Consider the following 9,920-nt stretch of genomic DNA (forward strand, 5'->3'; position numbering starts at 1 on the left):
CACTTCCAAAACAACCCAATATACATTCGTATACCAATGCTTGTATACACTTCTTTATTTTCGTATATCTATAGTATAACAACAAACACAACAACAACAACAACAACAACTACAGCCAATACCACGATATTCCAGCCCACAAAACAATTCATAACAACCACCAAACAGCCCCAAAATATTGTCACAAAACAGCCACGAAAATCATATAAAAACAGCCCGGTATACGCTTTGTATATGATATCTTCATACACTTTATTCTCCCAAATTCAAGAACAGCAGCTTGTCAACAACATCAACAATTATTATACATCATAACTCAGCCAATTCCATCCAGTTAATCCAACTAAAACAGTCCCCGATCCATAAATCTCAACAAAACAACAAACGAATTTATAACGCTATTTTCTCCGTTCTAATCCGTTAAAACTCTAAATAAACTTGTTAACAATGAAAAAGAGACCTTACTCTTACCTTAAGTATGCAGAAACCACGTCAACACTCTTCTTCTTGGCTGATTTTTAGCTCAAATTGAAGGCAACGCAACGTACAACACTTTTCTCTTCATGAGCTTCGGGATTCGGGGCTCAGATTTTGATCAAAACTTTGTTTTTCTCTCTAAGGCTTTCCTCCCTCTCTCTCTATAGACTTTTATGGGTCTTTTTGGTCTGAAAATGAGGAGGAGAAGGCTGAAATTTCCCTTAAATAGCAAGGGAAATGGGCCTGAGCAAGATTGGAATCGGGTTGGGCCCATTTCACTGCCCAGCTTGACCTTTCTGCCTTAAAACGTTCATATCTCCTTATCCCGATGTCATATACAGGACCACGACCTATGGTTGGAAAGGTATTTCAATTATCTACAACTTGCATTTTAGGAGTTTTCCCAAATTCCCAAATACTGATGGGGTTATGGCCTCCCGAAGTCAGATTACCCAAAACGTAACTTAAAAACATCTTTTTGGAGGGCTTACACTTGGATTTGGCTCAAGGGTCCTTCTTGAGTTGTGTTTAACTTCACATATATTATCCATATAACTTGTCATATATATATATATATATATATTTTAAATCTCGACATGTGGACCCCACCTCAGCTTACGAATAATCCAACGTACAAAAATACGGGGTATAACAGAAAATATCTAGCCAAAAGGGCTCACAAAAGACAAAAGGTTGTAAACAGCAAAATCTCCGGTCGATGGGGTCATAGTAAAACAACATGGCATATCTGACCACAAGGGTCACAGCCGGCATAAAGGACGAAAGAAAGACGATTTAGCCAAAGCGGTCGTGTCTGTCAGGGCCATCACTTCTTCTTATTTGCCATGAGGTCCATTGAATATCTATTTTTCTGTTGCCAAGAGGGCCATCATTTCTTCTTATTTTCCATGAGGGCCATTGCATAGCTATTTTTCTGTTGCCGAGAGGGCCATCACTTCTTCTTATTTGCCATGAGGGCCATTGCATATCTATTTTCCTGCTGCCAAGAGGGTCATCACTTCTTCTTATTTGCCATGAGGGTCATTGCATATCTATTTTCCTGCCGCCAAGAGGGCTATCACTTCTTCTTATTTGCTATGAGGGCCATTAAATATCTATTTTTCTGCTGCCGAGAGGGCCATCACTTCTTCTAATTTTCCATGAGGGCTATTGCATATCTATTTTTCTGTTGCCAAGAGGGTCATCACTTCTTCTTATTTGCCATGAGATCCATTGCATATCTATTTTCCTACTTCCAAGAGGGCTATTCATACAAACATGCCAAGAGGGTCATTCATACAAACCTGCCAAGAGGGCTATTCATACAAACATGCCAAGAGGGTCATTCATATGAACTACCGAGAGGGCCATTCATACAAGTATACAAATATAATCAAGGTAGTAAAGCGATGTAAATCCGCTCAAGTGACCGCAGTATGTGCTCCAAAAATCAAGACGATGTAAATTCGGTCGGATGACCGCAGTATTCGTCATCAAAACCAACCAACATGACTCAGTAGGTGGAAATAGATTTACAGCCGCCAGATGAAGCAGGCTGATCAAAACAACTCCAAACAGATGCCAAGCAAATGTGAAACTTTTTCTTACACAACCGGTCGAGATAGGGTGCCCATGAGAGTCAAGCTCTCCAGCCAGGACTTGGAAGACCGCTCCTCCCTGCTCGGGCATATAAGAACGGCTATTTGCTTATATTCCTATCTGTATTTCTTTCATTCCACAACCTGTCGGACACACACCAGCGCACACAAAGGTATTCTCGCATAAGGGATATCCTTTTCCTCCGACCTACTCCAACTACAAGTGACTTGATTCTCCAAAATAATGACATGTAGGTAGATTCAATACCAGAGAGTCAGTCACACTCCGACCGATCACACCGGACATCCCAGTCTGATAATCGGTAGATACGAAATTTGCTTAAATTCTCCATTTAGCAGTCTAAATTGAGTCAAACTACAAGTGCCGTGAGTTCTCATGTAACCTGAGATATATAGGAAACTCAGAAACCAAGGTCCGACCACATATTTAAAAATTGCATAAAAATGATAGGTAGTATGAGTCGGATCAGTCAAAAATCAGGGATAGTCAAATTTTATTGCTCAAGGATGGTCCCGCCATCCCCGAACACCAAAGGGGTAGTTGTTGACACCTAATTTTTGACCTCCCATAATTTTATTTAATTACCCAGAAGTCTTGGATCTCGAACGGAGTGAAATATGTACTTTATGAGCCAAAATAATTTTTAAAAAATTATTTCGATAACATTTTTCCATTTTCATTGGGAAAAATAAATGCAAATATTATGATTATATTTGAAAATTATTTGTTATGTGACTAGTTGCGGCTACAATTGAAATAATCAATTGTTAGTCAATTATGGCTATAATTGAAATAGCCAATTTCATGACTCAAATCAATTAAGGTCATTATTACAATAATTAATCAATTTACGTATTTGACCAAATCCATCAAGGGTTAATTGGTTACTTAACATTAATCCGGCCATATTTGAAATGTTCAATTGAGTGTCATTCTTGCAATTAGGGTTATTTAACAAATGTGCATTATATGCCCTTTATTTACAAACATATGTATACGGGATATACATATATTTACATGTATATCACGTATACACGTGTATATTTGGGTCATATTCCCCTTACCTTTCTTTGAACCAAGCCCGGTCCATTTAAGGACTAGACTCGACCCACTACGCATATATGTGTATATGGCCACACAAACAGACCTTTAAGGTCTCATTTATGGAAATCCAGGGTTTGGCAGCCAAACCCTAGCGCCGCCCCCACCCTCTTTCCTCTCTCTTGACGTCATGTTACCAAAAATGACAAATTTTGTGGGCCCTCCATGCTTTGTGGTGACTCGACATGGCTGAGAATGGCAAGAGCATTTATTGCTCTTCCATTTCTCAACCAAACCCACCGTATTTCAATCCCAAACAAGGTATTACTTCATTTTTTTTTTCTTTGCTTTTCTGCATATTGTGGTCAAAAGAGTACAAATCTCTTAATGAGATTTGTCTTGACTCATTTGAAATCCTCAACCCCCATTGTTTCATGAAGAACCAGTTGGATCGAGTTGTGTGAGTCAAATCCGACCCTTCACACTTTATTTGCTTTACTTTTTAGCCTTTGATGAGTTGAATTGAGGGATTTGTCCCCAAAATTTACAATAGTCCCACATTGGACTGAGATTAGGGTTATTGAGAATTAGGGTTCTATATAAAGAACCCCATTCTCCATTATTTGAACAAGCTTGAGCATCTGAAAAATATCACTTGCACATTAAAAAATCAAAATACCTAGGGTTTTGGAAATTTGCTTAGAAACCTTTAATTTTTCGATTTAGTCAAAGTTTTAAATTTTGTTCTTTGCGTGTGACTGAGGGTGGAGGAGCAAGAAGACCTTCTTAAAGTCCATTCTTGACCAAGCTACGCATTAAAGAGGTAATTTTCCTTCTTTTAGTTATTTTAGTTTATTTTAGTCATTTAGGTGTCTTACTGCTTATATATTTTGATTGTATGATTATTTGTGAAGTTTTAGTTTCTATAATACTGGTTTAGTCTTAGGCTAATCTTGTCTTGTTTAGTTCTGTAATTACCTAGTCCTGTGTGCACTTAAGGATTAACTAAAGAGGTTTTAAACACTTGCTTGCATAACATTTGATTAGCTATATGCTAGTTAAGATAAATAGCCTCTTAATTATGCTTATGTGTGTTCAACTTCTTCAAGCATCTATTACTTGTTTAGATGAAGTTAGTTGATTTAACATTTTATTAGTATAGTCCATGTGTCTTGTTTGATATTGGAGTACTTGGGAGTGTTATGTTAGTTTTGTTAGTTGAATCATGGTTTTATGTTGATTCATTACTTGTGGAAGCTTGTTAGTTTGGACCTCAATGATGTAGAGGGTTTTGTTTAGGCTAGTCAAGTTTGCACATGTCACTCTAAATTGGTATTTTGTGGTTAAGTTTGTATGATGAATCACCTACAAATCTGTGGTACATTTGATTAAAATCCTCTGTCTAATATTAGTTTGTTCATCTAAGATTTAATGTGATACATCATGCTGCACCAAATTAAATGCCTTTGTTTTGCTGAGTAGTTCCCTCTGTGTAGTATCACTTGCTGGTTTGAGTCTGTTCTAAGTCTATAAATACTTCCCTTAACTATGATTAACATCATCCTGTTAGTGACATAATTGGTTCTGTGTTTGAAAAGGGCAGTAATGAATTTAAAGACCTGCACATAGAGACTGTACCTTTGAAACCTGTTTGTTTGGCCCTTAGGATAGTTAATGTGATATGATCCAAGTTTGTGAGTGTGTGTCCTTTGTTTAAAATGATGCTATGTTGTACTTGTAAAAACTTGCCTACTTATCCAGTTAATCACTTATGAAAGCATGTCTACTCTGCTTGTTTGTAATCATATAAGGCTATCATTGAGCATAAACCATCTAATATGCATACCCATGTGTTAGAAGGGCTTAAATATCCTGTCTCACAGTCCTGCCTGTCTAAATTCAGTTCATTTTGTCAAGCACTTATGCCCTCATGACTAAATGCTTATGTAATACTCCTTTGTGAACCTGTTAGTATCTATATAAGCATGATTATCACCCAACTTGAGTAAATTAAGGTCTAGTATGGCATATATTTAATATGGATGTTGACAAATGTTTAAACAACTTGATAAGAATCCATGTATGCTGCATGTTAAACCCTTTTTTGAAGTTTTAAAGTAACATGAAGTGTCTTAATCCTTCAAGTGGTGCATTGATGGTTTATTTGGCTTTTAATTCTTGCCTATACATATAGCATGTTGTACTTTCTCCTTTGCCTCTTTTGTGTGGTTTCCATGCTTTGTTGATATAGTCTTTGAATTACAAAATATGAGCAAATGTGCTTCCATCTGAACCTAGATGTTGATTTCCATTTGATTATACAAAAAGTATGTCTAAAGATATTGGGTATATACAGTTCTGTATACCATTGGTACATGAGCACTTGTATATCATGTATAAGTATGGTATATCCCCTATGTGGACTTAGGATTGGTATTTCATTGCTATAGAAATGGTGATTTGGACTTATTTCTTTGTTTTCCATAATTGTTGGGCTTTCTCTATATTTACCGAGAACTTGTTTTCATCTCTGTTTTGAATTAGGCTTATGGGCCCAAAATTCCTTCTTGCATTTTTATAATATGGGCTGGATTTTTCTTTTTTGTGCATAATAGATTGTTGGTAATACTACCATATGTGTTTTGTGTGATACACTTGATATACTTGCATGGTTTAAGCTATATTAGATAATGTCACGACCCAATTTCGGCTAAGTCGTTCGGGCACTTACCCTTCCCACCTCGGTAAGCAAACCCTCAACCCACCTAAAGTAAAGACATAAATAAATAAATCAATTTAAGCGAAATAGAATAATTACGTAAGTTTCACAATAATATATAATAGGAATAGTGCGGAAGTAAGGAAAATATCCCCAGGGTCTGGTCTAAGTCATACAAGAGCATGTAATGAAAAATATACAAGTCTAGAATAGTATAATAATACACCAATTTGTCCAGGTCTTGGAGTAGAAAAGTAAGACATAATAATAAGAGAAGTCTGCAAGGCGGTGAATGACCCGTGCTCACCCTGGAAACTCGATGATAATGCTGACGACGACGATCAACCACGAGAGATGGAAGCGGACCCAACCTGATACTCTGCATTCATAAAGGAATGCAGCGACTGCAGGTCAGTACAAAACAACGGTACTGGTAGGTATCATCGGTCGACAAAGCATAGCTAACATAATTCAGATAATAAATCAAGATAGGCAGATAAATCAACAAGTATGAAAAAAACATAATCGAATACAAGTACTCGTCATCGCCTAAGTAGAGCATCTAATCCCAAATGTGCCAAGTCTCAATGTATCAAATCCGAATCCAATATCACAAGTAAAAACACCAATCATCTCAATGTTAGTCATGATGCAATGCAATGCCATGAAAATGTTGTGAACACATGTACTCCGGACGGAAATATCGACATCTCGGTAGCACAACCCAAGGTGACTCGCTAAGTCTAAGTGCCACTCATCCCAGATCTTTGCCCAACAGACAGACGAGACCCCATATCTTTGCCCACGGGGGGTTCTCACCAGCACCACCCTGGGGACCGACGGAGTCCATGCACTCACTCAATCCATGATTCCGGAACTAACATCAGACATCGGACTCTCATGTCACTCTCATTTAAAAACCGAGCCCAGCTCATCACAGTGTTTCATCAAGTACCAACAGTGTCTCAATAGTATATCATGAAGAATGAGAGTGCGTGCAATGCATGTATCAACATCAATAATCATGCTCAATATCACAAGTACCAACAATAGGTACGCCAACAATATATCAGTGTCACAAGTACCAACATGGGTACGCTAAAAATATCACGAAAGACTACACAAGTCATATTGAACTCTGTCCTCGTATCAACATCAATCAGTGAGATACCACAATATCACAATCAAGATGGAACAACAGATTCCAATATCTACTAATAGCACATGGCATCAAGCCAACAAAATAGAACAATCAAGTCACAACACCACGGGGTGGCTAACCCCAATCACGCAATAGGGCCCAACCTAAGACAAAATCCAACCCAGCTTCATATCAGAAGGTTTAAATGCTTTCTCCGACAATATAATGTAAATATATGCTTCGCTATACGAAGTCTCACCAAGGGTAAGCCATAACCTACCTGGATGGCCGAACAACAAACAACAACAACTCACTTTTTTGCCTTGCCTTTCCGCTGAGCCTCAAGATCGAAAAAGTCTAGGCATATTTGAAATCTAGATTAGAAATCATGAAGAATGATACTAATATTGCTATCATTCAATTTAGAGCAAATTCAACCCTAGAATTTTGGGGCAACGGGCCCCACAAGGGAAAAATGAGAAACTCGGGTGTAAAATATCAAATTAAACACTAGGTGATAAAAACTCATCAACCAATTGCTAAATTAACTCAAAGATTCACCCAATTTCGAAATTCAAGTAAAAACCCCCAATTTTTGGTATAAACCCTAACTCTTTGATTCAAGGATTCAACACTAATAATGGATGACGATATATGATTAACATCCCTGGATACATCATAATCTAGCATAAACCCAATTAATTTCATCATTTAAAAGCCTGAGTTGAATATTCATTAAACCCCACTTCTATCTTCCATTACTAAGGAATTATTAAGGAAAGAGGAACCTATGATGATTAGGAACAAGGAATTAATAAAGAGGTTAGCAAGACTTACCACCAAAAGACTCCACTAAGAATCCTCTAGAAAATGCTCCCAATATGAACCACTTTTGGAATAACAATAAATGAAAAGACATGGGGTTTTATATCATTTAAATACCCCATTCATTGCCTGATCACCGCTTCCGTGGTCACTCAGACCGCTTCAACGGCGCCGCCCCAGCGGTCAAGCCCAAATGGCCAGGACCGCTCCAGCGGCAGGGTGACCGTGCCAGCGGTACCGCTGTCGTGGTGCAAGTGCCGCCAAAGGGGGCAGCAGATACTAGAAACTACACCAAGGTTCACACTTCAATCCGATTTTCTGACTAATTCCTGGGGCTATCTGCTCATATACCACATACACAGACACACATAAAAACTCGCTACGAACGCGCTCGTGGCCTCGGAATTCCCAACGGAGGTCTGATTGAACGAGTCAACCCCCGATACCTTAATTCCAATTTCCCAACCCAAGTCCTAAAATGCATCCAAGTGCATTGGGAACCGAACCAGATATACACACAAGTTCTAAATGGCCATCCGGACCTCTCGAAATCGATGGATTTTCTAAAAAGGTCCGTTTACGCAAAAGTTAACTTTGAGTCAACTCTTTTTCGTTTAAAGCTCAAATTTCACAAAAAGTCATCCACATCAGGTCTAGACACCTCGGGAAGCGTGTCAACGATCCCCTCAGGTCAAAAGTGAGCTAAGTAAGCTCGCAAAAAGGTCAAAAGGGCCGAAAATGCAATAACGACCAAACGGGTCGTTACATCAGATATCAATTAAACAATCACTCGTCCTCGAGCGACAAGAAAGAGAGGACGGATAACAGAAGATATTGGCCACGCACATCGGACTTCTCCTTAGAGAAGGATTCTCACCGAACAAAACTAAATCTCAACAAATGATACAGAAACCACCAGAATGGTACTTCTCCAACACATAAACATAGGAAACCGGATGAACATTCGATAGATCTGGTGAAAAACTAACTCATTGAACAAGGGTCCACAACAGGTAGTCTCAAACATGCCCAAGCACCTCAGCTTGCTTACCAATCACAACACTCTAAACTTAGCTCATGCTCCAATTCTCATATCTCTATATTAAGATTTCCCTCGCAACTGATCCTCGAATGAACGAATCGCCTTACTCGAATTCTCTAATTTGATAAAATCGTAACTCTGAGCTCAATCAAAAAGCCCCACAACTACTTCTCTAATCAATGCAATCCTCTAACATATGGTCACAACCATAGCCCATTATGAACGGATTAAATACTCTGATCCAGCTAACCTTTCCTTCTCAGTTACAAGAGTCATTTCACGTGCCGGGATTCCGTCGAAACATATGAACACACATACCAGATTCCTAAACCCATAACTTACTTTCGCCAGAAAGAATCCTTGATTCATCTGCGATCTCTATGCAATTCCATCAAAAACTGATCTTACCGGCAGCTAACTTGGCCTGTTCTGAATCTTCCGAAACCTTCAAATCACAATGCAGGAACCATACCACTGAATATCTCGTCGACAGACAACTGATCACTATAGAGACCTCCCGCGCCACCGTTCCTCCTCAAATATGTACTAGGATCATTGCATACTCTTATTCTATCCCGAATAACTATTCTCAGAAAATATCATCAAATCCACTAAGAAACCCTAACAAGGCTCAGTAAACCTGTCACACCCCAAATCTGAGCCGAAACGCATCAAATCTTTAAATACCTTCTTGGAAATATAACCATAGACCATTACGTTTAACTCGAACCGTGTTGACTCTAAATGAATACACAACTCTCGAATATTAGCAATAGTCATTAGAACCGACTCCGAATTTCGAAACCAATCACAGTCGTACCACGCATCACAAATCCTGTCTATCGCTTTCAACTCCACAAGTTGAGTCCTATCCAAGTTATCAACTTAGTACCGAAGAGTTATACCTTACGATTTCAATTTTCATATTTCTCGACCTTTACCCGATACGCAATTTCGATACAACCTCGAACCCCTGGAACCAAAAGCCTCATATAGTAATTATATAACCATCGAACCTCTCATAGTATCACCTCGATAAGCTCGTAAATTATCCG

The sequence above is a fragment of the Lycium barbarum genome, chromosome 9 (assembly GCF_019175385.1).
Source record: "Lycium barbarum isolate Lr01 chromosome 9, ASM1917538v2, whole genome shotgun sequence".
In the NCBI taxonomy this organism is placed as follows: Eukaryota; Viridiplantae; Streptophyta; class Magnoliopsida; order Solanales; family Solanaceae; genus Lycium; species Lycium barbarum.